Raw genomic sequence first — 15,569 nt, 5'->3', positions numbered from 1 at the left:
CTTCAGAAGTCGAATGCGAAAAAACCAAGAATTTCTACTGTAGATATTTGCCGACCTTCGACGAAGACGCGCTGTACACCTTTTTATGATGGTTTTAAACTCGTCTTGTGCTGAGTTATGTAACATTTGTGCAAATTCGGGACGATTCAGGTGGACGAAGACTACAGCTTTCATGACTCAAACGAGGCAGAATGGAGAGTTAAACTTGGAAGCAAAATTTGAAGTTGTGCCAAGTGTGATTCATTACGATGGGATACTTTTGGCAGGTGTTCTATTTTTCTTTCAGTTGTTTGGTACTGCTGAAATGACACTCCCTGAAGTGACGTCACCCATTTTTAAGAAAATTGTCATAATTTTACTATACCACGTTACCTTGAAAATTGTTAGAACACAAAGATGCAAATTATGAAAGTGGAGTGCAGAAAATCTTACGCAACGTTAATTCCAACGTTATTCACGTCTGTTAAAGATTAAACAGATAATCAATCAAACAGACTTATATCCAAGCAGTTAATAGAGTGAAATTATAACATTTGCAAAAATACGATAATTACATAAAAAATAATCAAAAAAAAACATTAAATTTCATTATTGTTAAAAGTGGTGTTACCTTTTCAAGCCTCCAAGTCAAAAATTTTGATATTAGTTTAAAATTTATTTAATTTAGCTTCTTTGCTCGATTTAGTTTGTTTGGGAACATCAAATTGCAAAACAAAAATTTTGATCAAAAGTGTTGTTGAACTCAGTTTTTTGTAACGTACCTCTAGAGAACCAAAAAGCACCAAGCTAAGTCTAGCAACACACATAATTCTTGTTTTTTTTTTCAAGAATTTAAGTATATTTTTTGAGGAACACTGGCTGCCAAATCACGGAATTGGATTCAAATTGATGTTATTTTATTATACTTTGCAAGATCATCCCAATGTTTTATGTGATTAATGATTTTTGTTTTAAACGCTTTTGGTTGTTTTTGGAGCAAAATTTCTGAAAAAATGAACCGAAAAATCAAAAAAAATTGTCGAAGAATGTCTAATTTGTATATTTTTTAAGCAAGTAAATATGCGATTGAAATTATGTTCTCAGTTTCTTGGAAAAATGAAGTAAAAAATCACCAGATTTAATCGAATGATATAAAACAACACTTTTATTTTTCGAAGGTTTTGATACGGTTTGTAGCTAATAAAGGAATTGCCTTCCAAAATTTTCAATTTGCCTTCGAAAATTTTATGAATTCTGTTATTTTTGCATTCAACAACTTTTTAAGGTAAAAACTGAGTTATTTAGAAAAGTTTGGCTAAAAATTAGATTATTTCAACCACTTTTCAACTAAAGATTCATTTATTTTACAAGAACTTTTTACAACATAAACATAAAAATTAGTCTAAAGTAATGTTATTTCTGTATTTCTTGAACAGTTAAGTTCATTTTAGATTTTCTTCCGAGTTTTGCAAGAAAAGAGCAATTTTAATCGAAAATAATGTTATTTTTGATTTTTTTGAGAACGTTTTTAACTTAAAAACAAACAGACTGTCATCTTCGAGTTTTGTTCAGGGAAAAAACTAAGTTTTTTTTGAAAAATTTGCTTACAATTCGTAAAAAATCAGGAAATTAGATCGAAATTTATGGTGCATTATCTTTTTTGGACTGAGACAGTGAGAGTGATTTACTTTGCAAGAACTTATATAAAAATATATATAAAAAACACAAAATAAATGGAAATTGATGTTAAATTTTGTGAAAATAACCCGAAAAACCGGAACATTTGGTCGAAAATCATTTCTGGTTTTGAGCTACAATGTTTTTAGGGATAAAATCTAACCGAAAACTTATCAAGTTAAGTTAATATTTTTTGTTCAACAAAATTATTCAAAATAACTTTTGAATTCATAACAATTATAACACACTAGTTTTTCTTCTCTTGGAAAATTTCGCTGAAACTGTCTGAAAAATCAACAAATTTAATAGAAATGAATATGAATCTTATCTTATTTCAGTCAATTGGTTTCGTTTTTAAACCTTAAACTCAGTATGTAAAAAATCTTGACAAAACACATCCCAAAATCAATAAATAAGTTAAAAATGAGGTTACTTTGCCTGTTTTCCTCGATTTCGTTTGGTCTTGAGTGAAATTTTATCAAGTATATGCAAAGAAGTTTGTCGAAAAAAGAGTTATTCTTATTTTTTGAAGACACGTTTCTTTGTTTTTTATCTAAATAAACCGATGAAAGATTATCTAATTGGATCAAAATGTAAAAATTACATTTTTAATTGATGCGTTTTAATACGTTTTTAATGTAGAAACGTAATTATCTCGCAAAAATTGTCAAGTATAAGCCAAAAAATCATCGAAGAATGTAATTAATCGTCAGTTTTGTTTATTAATTCGAAATGAAATAAGAATTCGTGTTTTGCAGTGTTTGTTTTATGTTTAATCGCATATTAAAACTTATTTTACATCAAACGTCTTTTTATTGCTTTTTGGTTTATTGAAATTGAAATTAAATGTGAATATTTGTTTTCTTTTTATTTCAGAAAAATGTAGGTAGATTTAAATCCATATCTGTATCAAAGGAAGTTCACTAAAGGGTTCATTGTAATTTGTAACCATTTCAAGAGTGAAGTAAAAAATGTTCTCTATTTTTAAATTACTTTTAGATGCTATTCAGATGAGAAATGAAATATTTAATTATAAAAAATATTCGCTCTTTTGTTATTTTTCGTACTTAAATTTAAACTTATTAAAAAACTATTTTTTTGTTTCACCATTTTCGTGTATTAGTTAAATCATTGTTATATTTTTTTTCTGTTGAGATTATATCAATTTTTAAGTTTCTACATATTTAAAATAAAAATAATTGGTTATCTTCTACTGGAACGAAGGGGGAAAAGGAACTTTCGTTTAACCACAACATTTATTTGCACAGTTTTGAGAAAATTAAAATGACATAATATTATCAGATATTTGTAAAAAGCAAGAAAACGGGTCTTTTAATTTCAATTTTGGGATTGCTTGAAATTTGAGACAACCAGCCTGAAATCTGAAACGATGTTATCTAATCTTTTTCAATTAGACATTTGTGAAAAACAAGGAAATTATGTTGCATGATTAGATCGCTTAAATCATCTTCATCTTCTTCAACTATGCTTAAATTTAGTTGAGATATGAAATACATACTAACATTCGTGAAAAGCAGGGAAATCAATACATTTACCTTGACTTTATGTTTTCTTGTTCTACATCAAAACACTATTTGTTTTATTGCACACTAAAAAGCTCGTTGATACCTAATAATAGAAATAATAAAAATACAAAAAAATTGACCAAAGTTGTACGTATTAAGTACAAGACCTAATTAAACTGAATTTAATAGTCACGTTAAACCGAAATTGCGATTATTAATGGGTATGAAACTATAAATTTCACACGAGCTTAAAATCGCAATAATTGTTAACGATCTAAATATGGTGAAGATGACTTACCAAACTTGGTCTTCGACCTCGTTTGGCAACTATATCTCCAGTTGTAATATGAAGCTACAATACACGAATATAGCACAATATTTATTATACGACAAGTTGACAAAAATACTTCATTTTAGTTTTTCATTTAATAAGACAATTAAAAATATTTTTCTCAATTAAAATCTTTAGCATTATTTTGGAATTTGAATTGTCTGTCTACATTTCAATTTTTTAAAAGTAAGTTTTCTTGGCTGAGACATAGTTTATCATTCTTTTTTATTATGTTATTCTTATTGTTTAGTTTTCGTTAATTTGATTTGTATTTTCTCTTATTTTATCCAATGTTCAATGTTTGTGAGTTTATTTGGATTTTTTTCTAAAGTTTTTGTCGTACAAATTCTTTCTTTTATTTTGTTTTGTTTTTATTGTTTGTTTTAAAATACATTTTTTAAGAACAGTTGATCCAGCATTTTGAGGCACTGATTTTTTTAAGTAAACCACTTTTTTATTTTGTTTAGAATGTGTTAATTAATAACTTAGTCTTTTCTTTGCTCTTTGGTTAAAAGAAAACTGAAAACAAAACTTATGAATCAGTTTATGAAATAAAGAAATTTTTGTTTCCATGACTGTCTTGTTTAGTTTTTCATTTATTTGTTTTTTTTATTTTGTACAACTTTCGGTGTTTTTAATTTATGTGAATTTTTTTCTAAATATGTCTGTTGCTCTTTCCTTTACTTGCTTTCTTTTTTCTTTGTTTTTAAATACATTTTTTAACAATTGATTCAGCAGTTCAGACCACTGATTGTTTTAAGTAAATTACTTTTGATTTTTTCAAAAAGTCTGTATACTTTGGTCCTTTCTTTTGCTGTCCACATTAAACAAACACACGAGAAAATAATGAAATGTTGGTTAAAAGAAAAGGGAATACAATACAACAAATAAATAAACAAATTTTGGTTTTTCAATGACTGCATCGATGACACATTCAAAATTAAATTAAAAATACCTGTCTCACAGTCCTTTGATAATATTTTGGAATTTGGATTGTCTACATTTTAATTTTGACATTCTTTATTATTATTATTATATTTTTCTTGTTTAGTATTCCATTTATTTGGTTTCTCTTTTATTATTTTTTACAATGTTCCATGTTTTCAGTTTACTTAGATTTTTCCTAAATCTTTTCGTCACACAAATTCTTTCTTTCATCCATTTTTTTGTTTTGACACACATTGTTTAACAACAGTTGGCTCAAAATTTTGAGGCACTGATTTTTTTAAATAAACCACTTTTTTATTTTGTTTAGAATGTGTTAATTAACAACTTAGTCCTTTCTTTGCTCTTTGATTAAAAGAAAACTGAAAACAAAACTTATGAATCAGTTTATGAAATAAAGAAATTTTTGTTTCAATGACTGTCTTGTTTAGTTTTTCATTTATTTGTTTTTTTTTATTTCGTACAACGTTCGATGTTTTTAATTTATGTGAATTTTTTTCTAAATATGTCTGTTGCTCTTTCCTTTATTTGCTTTCTTTTTTCTTTGTTTTTAAATACATTTTTTAGCACTTGATTTAGCAGTTCAGAGCACTGATTGTTTTAAGTAAATTACTTCTCATTTTTTCAAAAAGTATCAATACCTTGGTCCTTTCTTTTGCTGTCCATATTAAACAAACACATGAGAAAACATCAAAATGTTGATTAAAAGAAAATGGAATACATAAACCTATAAATTATTTTTAATAAACAAAATTTGGTTTCAATGACTCCATCGATGACACATTAAAAATTAAAATAAACATACCTTTCTCATAATCCTTTGACAATATTTTGGAATTTGGATTGTCTACATTTCAATTTTAACATTCTTTATTATTATTAGATTCTTTTTGTTTAGTTTTCATTTATTTGTTTTTTTTTATTTTTACAATGTTCCATGTTTTCAGTTTTTCTAGATTTTTTCTAGATCTTTTTGTCACACAAATTCTTTCTTTCATTTCTTTCATCCATTTTTTTGTTTTGACACACATTGTTTAAGAACAGTTGGTTCAACATTTTGAGGCACTGAATTTTTTTGATTCTTACAGATGCTAATAACATGATCGTTTTCCTCTGTTGCCCACATTATACTTGTATATATGGGAAAACTCGAAAAGTTGGTTGAAAGGAAAGTGAAAATAACACTTATGAATCAGTTTTAATAAACAAATTTTGGTTTCAATGACTGCATCGATGACACAGTCAATTTTTCTTTGAATCGCCACAAAACGTTGCCTCATCTTACGCCCCCTCAAAATTCCCAGGAAACGTCCGACTCCCATTTAAAAAGTCACAAATATTAGCGCACGTTGGCGTTGCCCCTATTGATTTATTTTATAATCCACCTCTGCACTAGTAGACCCCTCACCGCTTAATCTAAAAACAGCTGTTGGAATTAATCAAGAGATACGCTCTGACCTAGACCCACCCATAAAACTAAAACTGCCAATAAAGAAGTTAGCAAACGATCGATAATTATTAACTAAGGCCACTTTTATGGCAACAAAGATGAATGAAACAGCATTTCCATAGCCGTGACGTAACGTAACTGTACTTCGAAAGAGAAAGTCGTAGAAAAGGAGAGTGATAGTTTTTGACACATATTTTAATCAGATTAGGGTCGAATGTGACGCCGTTCCGGACAGATTCGAGTCCAATCGAAATCGTTTCGCAATTGTCATTTCACTGCATGAATTCGTGATAATACCAAACTTGGACCACCGGTTGGGAAACGTCATAAGCTGGTCAGGTGGGATTAAAGCACGCACTTGTCACTGTTTTGACTGGAAATTGTGTGGGATGATGCTAATCTGGTAGTTAATTTGTCAATTTCGGGGGTTTCCGGACAGAGAGAAATTTTCCTTTGAGTTTGGACAAAGCAAATGAGTTTCTACTCGTAAAATCGAGGGATTATCTAATCACTAAACCTTCACGAAAATTTGGAAAAAATAACTGGGAAAAACCGTCGTCTTGAGGGTTCACTTGTTTAAATTAAAAAAATAATTTAAGGCTAATTCAGGAGATATAAGAATAAATTAGCTATAGTCTAGCTTATCCATGGATAAAAAAAGTAAAAAGGTAATGTTGAAATTGAAACAATTGGTTTATATTTGTCCAAGATATGTAATTGACTATTCATTTATTGACAGATACAATGAAAGAAGCAAAAATATGCATGAATAAGGTAATAAACTGGACTAAAGAAAATAAATTAGTGTTAAATTTTGAAAAAAACCTACGGCATTCATTTTGCAATATGTAATCACAAGAATACAGAGAAACCGAATAAAATTGTAATATCATCTAAAGAAATTGAATTAATAGAGAAAACTAATTTTCTGGGAATATGCATTGACCATAAGTTAAGCTGGACTAATCATATAGATAATTTATTAAAAAAATTAAACTCAATACATTTTACAATACGTGTTTTAAAAAAATACATTAACATTGAATAACTAAGAATAATATACTTCGCAAATTTTCAATCATTACTAAGCTACGGTATAATATTTTGGGGGCAAAGTGGAAAGATATCAAAAGTATTTGTTGCTCAAAAACAAGTCATGAGAACTATGTTTAACTTAAAATATAATGAAACTTGTAGGAACATCTTTAAAAGGAATAACTTTTTGAGAGTAACTGATATATAGATTACTTTTATTTTTTTTAAACAGAATCTACTCTTTAATGTCACTAACGACCATAAGTACAACACTTGCAAAGTAGACTTAGAGTATCCAAGACACAAACTCACGCTGACGGAAAAAAATTCTCATTATGCAGGGATAAAACTATACAATAGTTTACCTGTGCATCTACGCACACCTTGCAATTTAAATTTATTTAAAAAGAAAATATTTGACTACATTTTGGATCTCGAACCATATACTTTAAATGAATTCTATAATAGACAGGTTTTTTGACTTGTCTTAAAATTATTTTTATGTTATTGTTATTTCTGTGTATAATACTGACGTTTTTCGTATTAATTTTGTTACTACATCAGTATAAATTGGTAGAAATAAATTTATTATTATTACTATTACTACTATTATTAATATTATTATTATTACTATTATTATTATTATTATTATTATTATTATTATTAATTATTATTAATTAGAACGGTTTATGGTGTTTTTTTCTAATTAATAGAGCCCGAAGAACGAAACTAAGCAAAAACAAATTAAAGATTAAAAAAATCGAGAAACTTGGAAGAAAACTGGGTCAGGTCAGGTCACGTTAGACTTACTCAAGGTAAAGGTCAGGGAAATACAAAGAGGTATAAACAGATTAAACAACAATGTTTTTAATTTTTGTCCAGATTTTGGTCAATTTTTAGTAGGTAACTCCAGAACTATTCTAGTTTGTTTTGTTGGGTATTTTTTAAAGGCGTTTTCAATTTCCTATGTTTAGAAAAAATCTAAAATATTTATCATCAATACGTTAGAATACTTATCTACAAGCTGGTCCAGCACAGCTTCCGACTTCTGTAGCTTAGTTATTATTTAAGTTGGAGTCTTGATATTTTGTAGATATTATTTATACTCTAGAACAGATTTACAATTTGATAAAAACTTGTAAGAACCTAAAAAAGTAGCCTAATGAGCACAAAAAATAATAGCATCCCAATAAAAAATATTATGTTGACGTCATTCTTTTTTGGGACACTCTGAATCATCAAAAATATTTTGCTGAAATACGTCTTTAAACCGAGAGTATAAATAACATCTACAAAATAATAACTTTACTAAAAACTGAGCTACAGAAGACGAGAATTGAGCTGGGTCACCCTGTAGATTAGTATTGAAGTTACATGTGCTTTTTTTAATTTACATTTAAAAAAATAATATCAATTGCTTCTTATTATAAAAAAAATAATAAATAAAATAAAATGGTTCTTTCATAGCAGGAAAGAACCATACAATAATAATAAAAAGATTAAAAAATTGAAAAACTTTGAAAAATTCGGGGTTAGTTGAGGTTATGTCAAACTTATTTAAGTCAAAATTTAAGAAAATAATTACATTTTGTTGGAAAAAACTTTTTGATCATTCTCAAGACTTTCGTCAATAAGTCAAGTAGACAGTAAGTCTGGAATATGAGTTGTATATTCTGGTACTTTTGGAAAGCACCATTAAATTTCTATAAAAAAATATCTAATATATCTGACGATTATAATTGAAATTCCATAAATTAATGTTGAAAAATAACTGTGTTAAAACTGAATCAACCTGTGCAATTTTTTTATTTTATCTTTCTTCAAAATAATGGATTGCTTTTTCTATTGTTTCCAATTGTTTATGGTCTCTTTGTCTACTCACGAAAATGGAAAGCAATTATTGAACAGTATAAAGCAGAAACAATTGGAATAAATAACCTAACATTCACAATAGAAATAGGCACAGACATAAAATCAACAAAAAAAGATTAAATAATTAAGGTACAATTAGGAAAATACTTAAGAAAAGTTAATTGTTTGTCAAGATGTTGGTCGATTTTTGGTACAGTAAGTAATTCTGTAACTAGTACTTGTAGCTTTTTATGTTTAGTTCTTTATAAAAGTTTTTTAAATTTTCTAAGGGAACATTCAAAATATTAGTCGATAATGAATATTATTTAAATTAAGGTTGAAACTGAAATATTTGCATTTTTGTTTTCACTTTAGGTTTCTTTAAGATAATCGATTGCTTCTTGCTATCTTAAAAAACAAAGTGAAGATTTAGAAAATAGTAAATCTTGTAAAAAGAAAAGAAAAAGAAATACAATTTTTTTTCGATTTTCCTTAAGTTTTTGGTAGATTTTAACTGCAATAATAACTGTGGGACTTTTAGTTGTAACTCCTACTGTTTTAAAAAAGGTAGGTTTCTGTCTTTAAAAAAAGATCCAAAATGTTCTTCAATATTTGAGATTTATTAACAGTGTGTTAATATAACAAACTGTGCATCAATTTGTTGTCAGCTTACTTTTGTACAAAATAATTGATTGCTATTTGAAAAAATGTTTTTTTTATCTATTAAAAAAATGGGAAATTTTAACAGAAGAAAAACAGAAACACTAAGGCCCATTTTCTGGAACGATTAAACTTCAGTTAAATTTTATGTCTCTGTTAGTTGTTAAGGTATTGTCACTCTGATTGGCGTTGCTGTTTTAACTGAGGTTTAAATTTATCTCTCCGTTAAGTACGTTTTCAAAAACTGGGCCTAAGAAAATAAATACAGAACCATTTATTTATCAGACATTCAGAAGACAAAGCAGAGGGAAAACAAACAAAAACAAAAAAATGGAGAATTATAAGTAAAAAAACTGTTAGTCAGGTCAATCAAAAAAAAAATCTAAAATACAGTATTGAAATTTTACAAAAGAAACAAACAAGTGCTTTTGTTCATTTAATCTTTCCTCAAAGTAATCAAATGCTTCTAGTTTAAAAAAAACATAAAAAAAAATGAGAATCATCAGAACAGGAATAGCAGAAACACTAAAAAAATAAAAAGAGAAAGATTGATAATTAAAGCAAAAGAAATTAAACAAAAGCTAAACGAAATAAATAAGGTAGAGAAATGCACAGCATTGTGATAACAAGGTTTAGGAAGTAATGAGTTGTAGAAAGAAAATTTGATACGAAAATGTTAATAGTTTCTAAAATCAAAGTGTAAAAAAAGAAGTACAAAAAATGCACAAAAACAAGAATTGAGGAAGGTATATCTAAAGTTTAAGCACGTAGAAGAGTAGAAAATAAAACGAAAAATGTTGAAAAGAAGTTAAAAACATGAGTAGAAAACGAAAAAAAAATGAAGTTAGGAATCTAAAAACAAAACCAACATTATTATTTAAAATCCATATTATCTATATGCAATTGGGCTTCTAATAGCTGCTTGAAAAACGGATTTAGACAAGAATTCTGCATTTAAGTTTTTATTTATTAATTTGATTGACGATGATTGAAAAATTAAAGTTTTCACTACAAATTTCCGTTTTGAATGAAATTATTGTGCCATAAGTAAATCTTGATCAAGGAAAGTAGCTTTTCTACGACGTCTATTCATAATCATGTTCGCACCTCTAATAAAAATAGACGCTTACTGTTCACGTTATGATGACACATCTCATTAATTCTGTTTAAAACTGAATAAAAATTTAAACATCAAATTGTTACAAAATTAAGGAAGTTTAATTTGAACAATGTTTATTTATATAAATGCACAATACATAGTTATGACAACAAAACGAGGAAAAATTTTATCCGTTATTGATAACGTCGTGTCATCCTCTTATTACAAAAAGATTGCTTGAAAGTAAGCCGAACAGTAAATCTATTGTTTCCGGTCATTATCAATCAAGCTCAATACTGACTTTTATCGGTTCATTAACAAATGTTATTTTTAATTACAGAGCTGAAATGGATCGGAAATTTAATTTTTGTCAAGTCTTTTACATTTCCTGTCCATGAAATTATTTCTCCGCATTATTATCAGTTCACTTTGATTGAGAATTTAATTTGAATATCCTTAGCGTTTTCAAACAGCAATTTTATTTTCAGTTTTGATTTTTTTCATTAATTAATTTAACAACAGTCACAAGAAAAAAAATTGTTTACATACGTTTGAAAGTTAAATCAATTTTGCTTTAATGGATTCTCAATATAAGCACTTTTGACACCTTCTGTGGTAATGTGTAGTAATCTTCAAACATAAAATTTGATTTTATTGCTAACAAATTAGTTTCTTACTAAGCACCTGGGTTTAACTACGAGATGATAAATTTATTAGTTGTGATGAATAATCACTGCTGACTACGTGTTAAGCAATAAAAGAAAAATAAAACGTGGCTTATTATGGAAATGCATAAATGTTTTTTCACGTCAAACACATGACCGTAAATTATGTTCTTCATTACATTTTGAAACGCATTTAGTTGACGCCATTTATATTCAAAATGAGGGAAACGTCCATAAAATAATTTCTGTCAATTGCTTTTTTGAATCCTAGTTGGCGATATTCGGTATTTTGTTTTGTCGGAACTATGGCGACATCTACAAAGCAGTAGAAAAACTAACCAACTGTTAATTAACATTTAGGAAATGTAAAAGAGAATGAACCTCACCAGAAGCAGTATACGACTTAACATTATTTAGAAAAATCCAATATTTTATTCCTAGTGTGAAAGTATGAAATTAAACGTAGCAATTTATTACATCGTTGCAAATTATAGACAAAGTTTGCTATTAAAATTTTATGATCTGTGTCTGGAGTACTTTCAATAAAAGAATATGCAATTTTGTAGTAAATTTATTACTAAATAAAATATTAATTAGATTCAAGTTGAGAAGCAGAAATTATTGTTTTATTATCAAATTAGTGATAATTTTTTGCGTATTTGAAAATTGATTTTTTTATTTTTCAGTTTGAGTGAAATTTTTTAGAAAACAATTGGTTTTTACCTCAAAAATGTGCTTTGCTTGGACATTCGAAACAGGCTTGCTTTTAGCGAAATTTTACGTTTCTAGTGAAAAACCAACAAAAAAACTCGAGAAAAATATGACGATTTTTTTAATTATTAATACCACCACTTTTTAGTTTATGTTTGTCAAAACACGACCAAAGTCGAATTTTTGCAACTTTTTTAAATAATTTTTTGTCTAATTTTTTTTTTCTTGGCTTGTTTTTTAATAAGTTTTACCCAAGTAAAATAATAACATCACTTAAAAATGCTTATTTTGCTGAAAATTTTGAAAAAGCATTTGATTTTTTGGCTGAGAAAACGTGAAAAATGCCTGAGAAATGGAAAAATTATGCCCTTTTTGACTTTTAATTTTTTTTATAACTTTCGGCTTGGTTTAGCAAATCTCAAGAAGAAATTGGGTTAAAGATGTTGGAGTAATATCAGTTTTTATTTAATTTGTAATTTTTTAAAACCAAATTTTTATCGACATTAAAAAAAACAATTTATGTTGATATTTTGTGTCAATTTATTGAAAATCTCAGAAAAAACATTGTCTTAGGTTAAATTTGGTGGTATTTTGATTTGTCTTTAACAAAATTTTACAAACTATTTGCATTTTTGTTAAATGAATTCGCTAAAAATGCAAAAATAATTTAACTAGAAAGACGCTTTAAAACTCGTGATTCAGGAAAAATTAATAGCATTTTTTGCCCTATTGCTTTTAATGAAACTGGATCAAATCATTGTGTTTCTTGCTACAATCATATTAAAATACACCAATAAAGTAAATTATAATGGCGTTTTTATTCTAACTTGGTGATTTTTGCAGAAAAAACAAATCCTGGCATCGATTTTTATTTTTTGGAGAAAATAAAAAATAATAAAGTTTCTGGCTCATGAAACATACAAAATTCCAAAGAAACCCAAAAATTATGTTATTTTTGATCTTTTTTTGTAAGATTTGTCTCGGTTTACCAGTTCTCCAGGAAAAAACTGTGTTGTTATCTCAAAACGCACCATCGAAGTTTGAAAAGGTGAAAATAACGCCATTATTTTAAACTAAATTTTAGGGTTTTTAGTTTATTTTTTGTGGAATTGCCGCTCCAAATCGACAACAATGGAATTAAGCCAGTTTAGAGAAATTTTACAAAAATCCTGATTTTTCCATTACATAACCATGCTTTTTGATATTATTTTTAATGTTTAGTATGTTTCTGTCTAGTTTTTAACGACATGTGTCAGATAATTGCGTTTTTGGATGACAAACGAAAAAGGCAAAATAGTGAAATTATCGGCTTATCTTTAATATGGTGATTTTTCATCTGTTTTGTCCAAATTTCACAAAAAGTTTGCGCTTTTAGTTTTTTGAATTTACTGTTTAATAACCTTTTCCCAAAGCTATTTGGCGATTTGATTTATTTTATTAAAAAAATAGAAAAAAAATAGGAGTTTTTGCCTTAGAAATAGTGCAAAATGCTCTAGAAATACAACAGTTATGTCACTTTTAACCATGTTTAGCAGACTTTTTCGAAGAAAAATGCACTTAAATATCCTCAAATATTAATACTATTTTTAGACAGCTGTGCAGTTTTTAGTTATTTTTTGTCGAAATTTTCCTCAAAACTAATTTAGTTGATGATTTTTTACACAATTTTACAAACACTTCAAAAACACACTTAAACATTCGCAAGAGGTAATACCATTTTTGTCCCAGTTTGATAAATTTTGGTTTTGTTCTTGACAAAATTTTACGAAATAACCGCATTTTTCTGATAAACGTATCTACCAAGAAAGCAAAAAGAATGTACGAGTAATTCTCAAACCAACTGAACGATTGTTGCTATAATACCACTTTTTAAATTAATTTTTGTTTTTTTTTCGACTTCTTTGGGAGGAAAATTTGGAAAAATATTGTAGTTTTCAGTTAAAAAACGGTCAAAATGCTGAAAAATGAAAAAATATGTCATTGACTCATTGCCAAATTAATTTTACAACTTTTGACCTGATTTAGCTAAACTAAAAGGAATAATTTTATTGGCGCATTTTGTAAAATGATGTTTAGGTACTTTAAACTCGAGCTATGTAAATGTTATTTAAAAGAGACGATCTTGAAGCATCAAATAGCATTTGATCAACAATAAAAATAAATTAATTTTGAAATGGTTTCCTAGGAAATAATTCCCAGTGTTGGCACATCTACACATTGTGATTTTTTGGTTAAATTTCAAATTTTTTTAATTAAAAAAGCTTCTAAAATCTGATAGTAAATTTTAAAATAATTATTCATCGTTTTATTACGCAACGATTACCTGGTATGAAACATAAAAACATAAAAAAATAATGAAAACTAAAGAAGTTAACACAATAAGTTTGTAGCTCCAGATTTTTTAAAATATGACTTTAGGAATTTTTTCAACATTTTTCCCATAATCTGCACTTGCTTCTCAATAACGTACCACTGAGTTGGTGCGCCAGTTTTTGAGCACGCTGTATATATGTTTAGTAATTGTTATAAACAGACAATAAACATGTGTTAGGGAACAATTTTACATCAGCGCATCAGCGAATGATATATCAAACACTAAAATTTAAAAAAGTTTTGGTGAGATATCTACCAAATGTATCTCTAAAACAAAAATTCATCGTTTTCTATTAAATACTCTATTTTCCTACATGCCAGAACTTTTTTTTGGATTTTTTATACAATAGCTTATGATTAAAATTAATAAAGTATAGCTGCAATAAATTGATTATTACACCTTACTGTGTCATCTGTGAACAAACAATGCTTAGGTAAATGTTGCTTTGCTCTCCAAATTCGTAAAAAAATGGCGCTAGCCCCGAGAAATAATTAATTAAGTAAAAATTCAAGTAAACACTCTGTATAGAAGCAACAAGCGGGGCGAAACTTTTTTTGGGCTTTGAGCGCCAAAATAGGTTGATACGCCACTGGTTAATCCACTTTTTTTGAAACTTGAAATAAATCCATTTTGGTAAAAATGCAAATATTTGACAGTTTTTTTTCTCAATTTTTAAATTGACGTGTTGTATTCTAAATTTAAAATTTCTTAATTAAGAACATAATATTGTTTTAATATTTTATGTTTAGTTTTAATGTTTTTTAGTTTCAGTTTTAATTTTGTTATTCGAAAATTTAGTTTTATCTGTTATGTTGCAAAATTTATTAATCAACATGTTTATAATCCTACGTATTTGTCTTTTATGAGTTTATGATACTTAGGGCCGGTTTATAGAAAGTTCTGTTAATATTTAATTCGTTGTTTAATTTAACAACGCGAATGGACTAATCAGATTGCTTCATTTTGGTCACGTGATCAGTTAATTACGCATTTAATTGCAGATTAAATTAACGAAGCTTTTAATTTTCTAAAAATCCGGTCCTAATTTATTAAATTTGTCGATCTAATGCAGATGCCACAAATAAAACATTTCATCGGTTTAAAAGGGCGAAGTAATTTGTCGTAGTCCAGGTCAGTTCCGTTCCACTAACATTTCGTCGATTCATTCCCTAAAGATTAGATCAGTTCCTCAATAAAGACCGGATTACAGCCGCCAACCTCAAATTTCCGCTTTCTTCAACTCCCCATCAGATGGCATTTATCTAG

At 27.5% G+C, this 15,569-nt stretch overlaps 1 protein-coding gene and 1 long non-coding RNA gene across 3 annotated transcripts in view; one reads left to right on the top strand and one right to left on the bottom strand.

The window, feature by feature from the left end:
- The window catches only part of if (inflated), a 125,563-nt gene that overhangs the window by 9,483 nt on the left and 100,511 nt on the right, over positions 1–15,569 (top strand). The gene's annotated exons all lie outside the window — the stretch shown is intronic.
- LOC135265492 (uncharacterized) lies at positions 4,366–6,445 on the bottom strand. The gene is made up of 2 exons (XR_010333200.1): positions 5,927–6,445; positions 4,366–5,874 (listed from the first exon to the last, which is right to left on the bottom strand). It is a non-coding gene; the product is annotated as an uncharacterized LOC135265492 (long non-coding RNA).

The sequence above is a fragment of the Tribolium castaneum genome, chromosome 2, assembly GCF_031307605.1.
Source record: "Tribolium castaneum strain GA2 chromosome 2, icTriCast1.1, whole genome shotgun sequence".
Lineage (NCBI taxonomy): Eukaryota > Metazoa > Arthropoda > Insecta > Coleoptera > Tenebrionidae > Tribolium > Tribolium castaneum.
The sequence above is the reverse complement of the archived record's forward strand: the minus strand, read 5'-3'. Positions and strand labels throughout refer to the sequence as shown.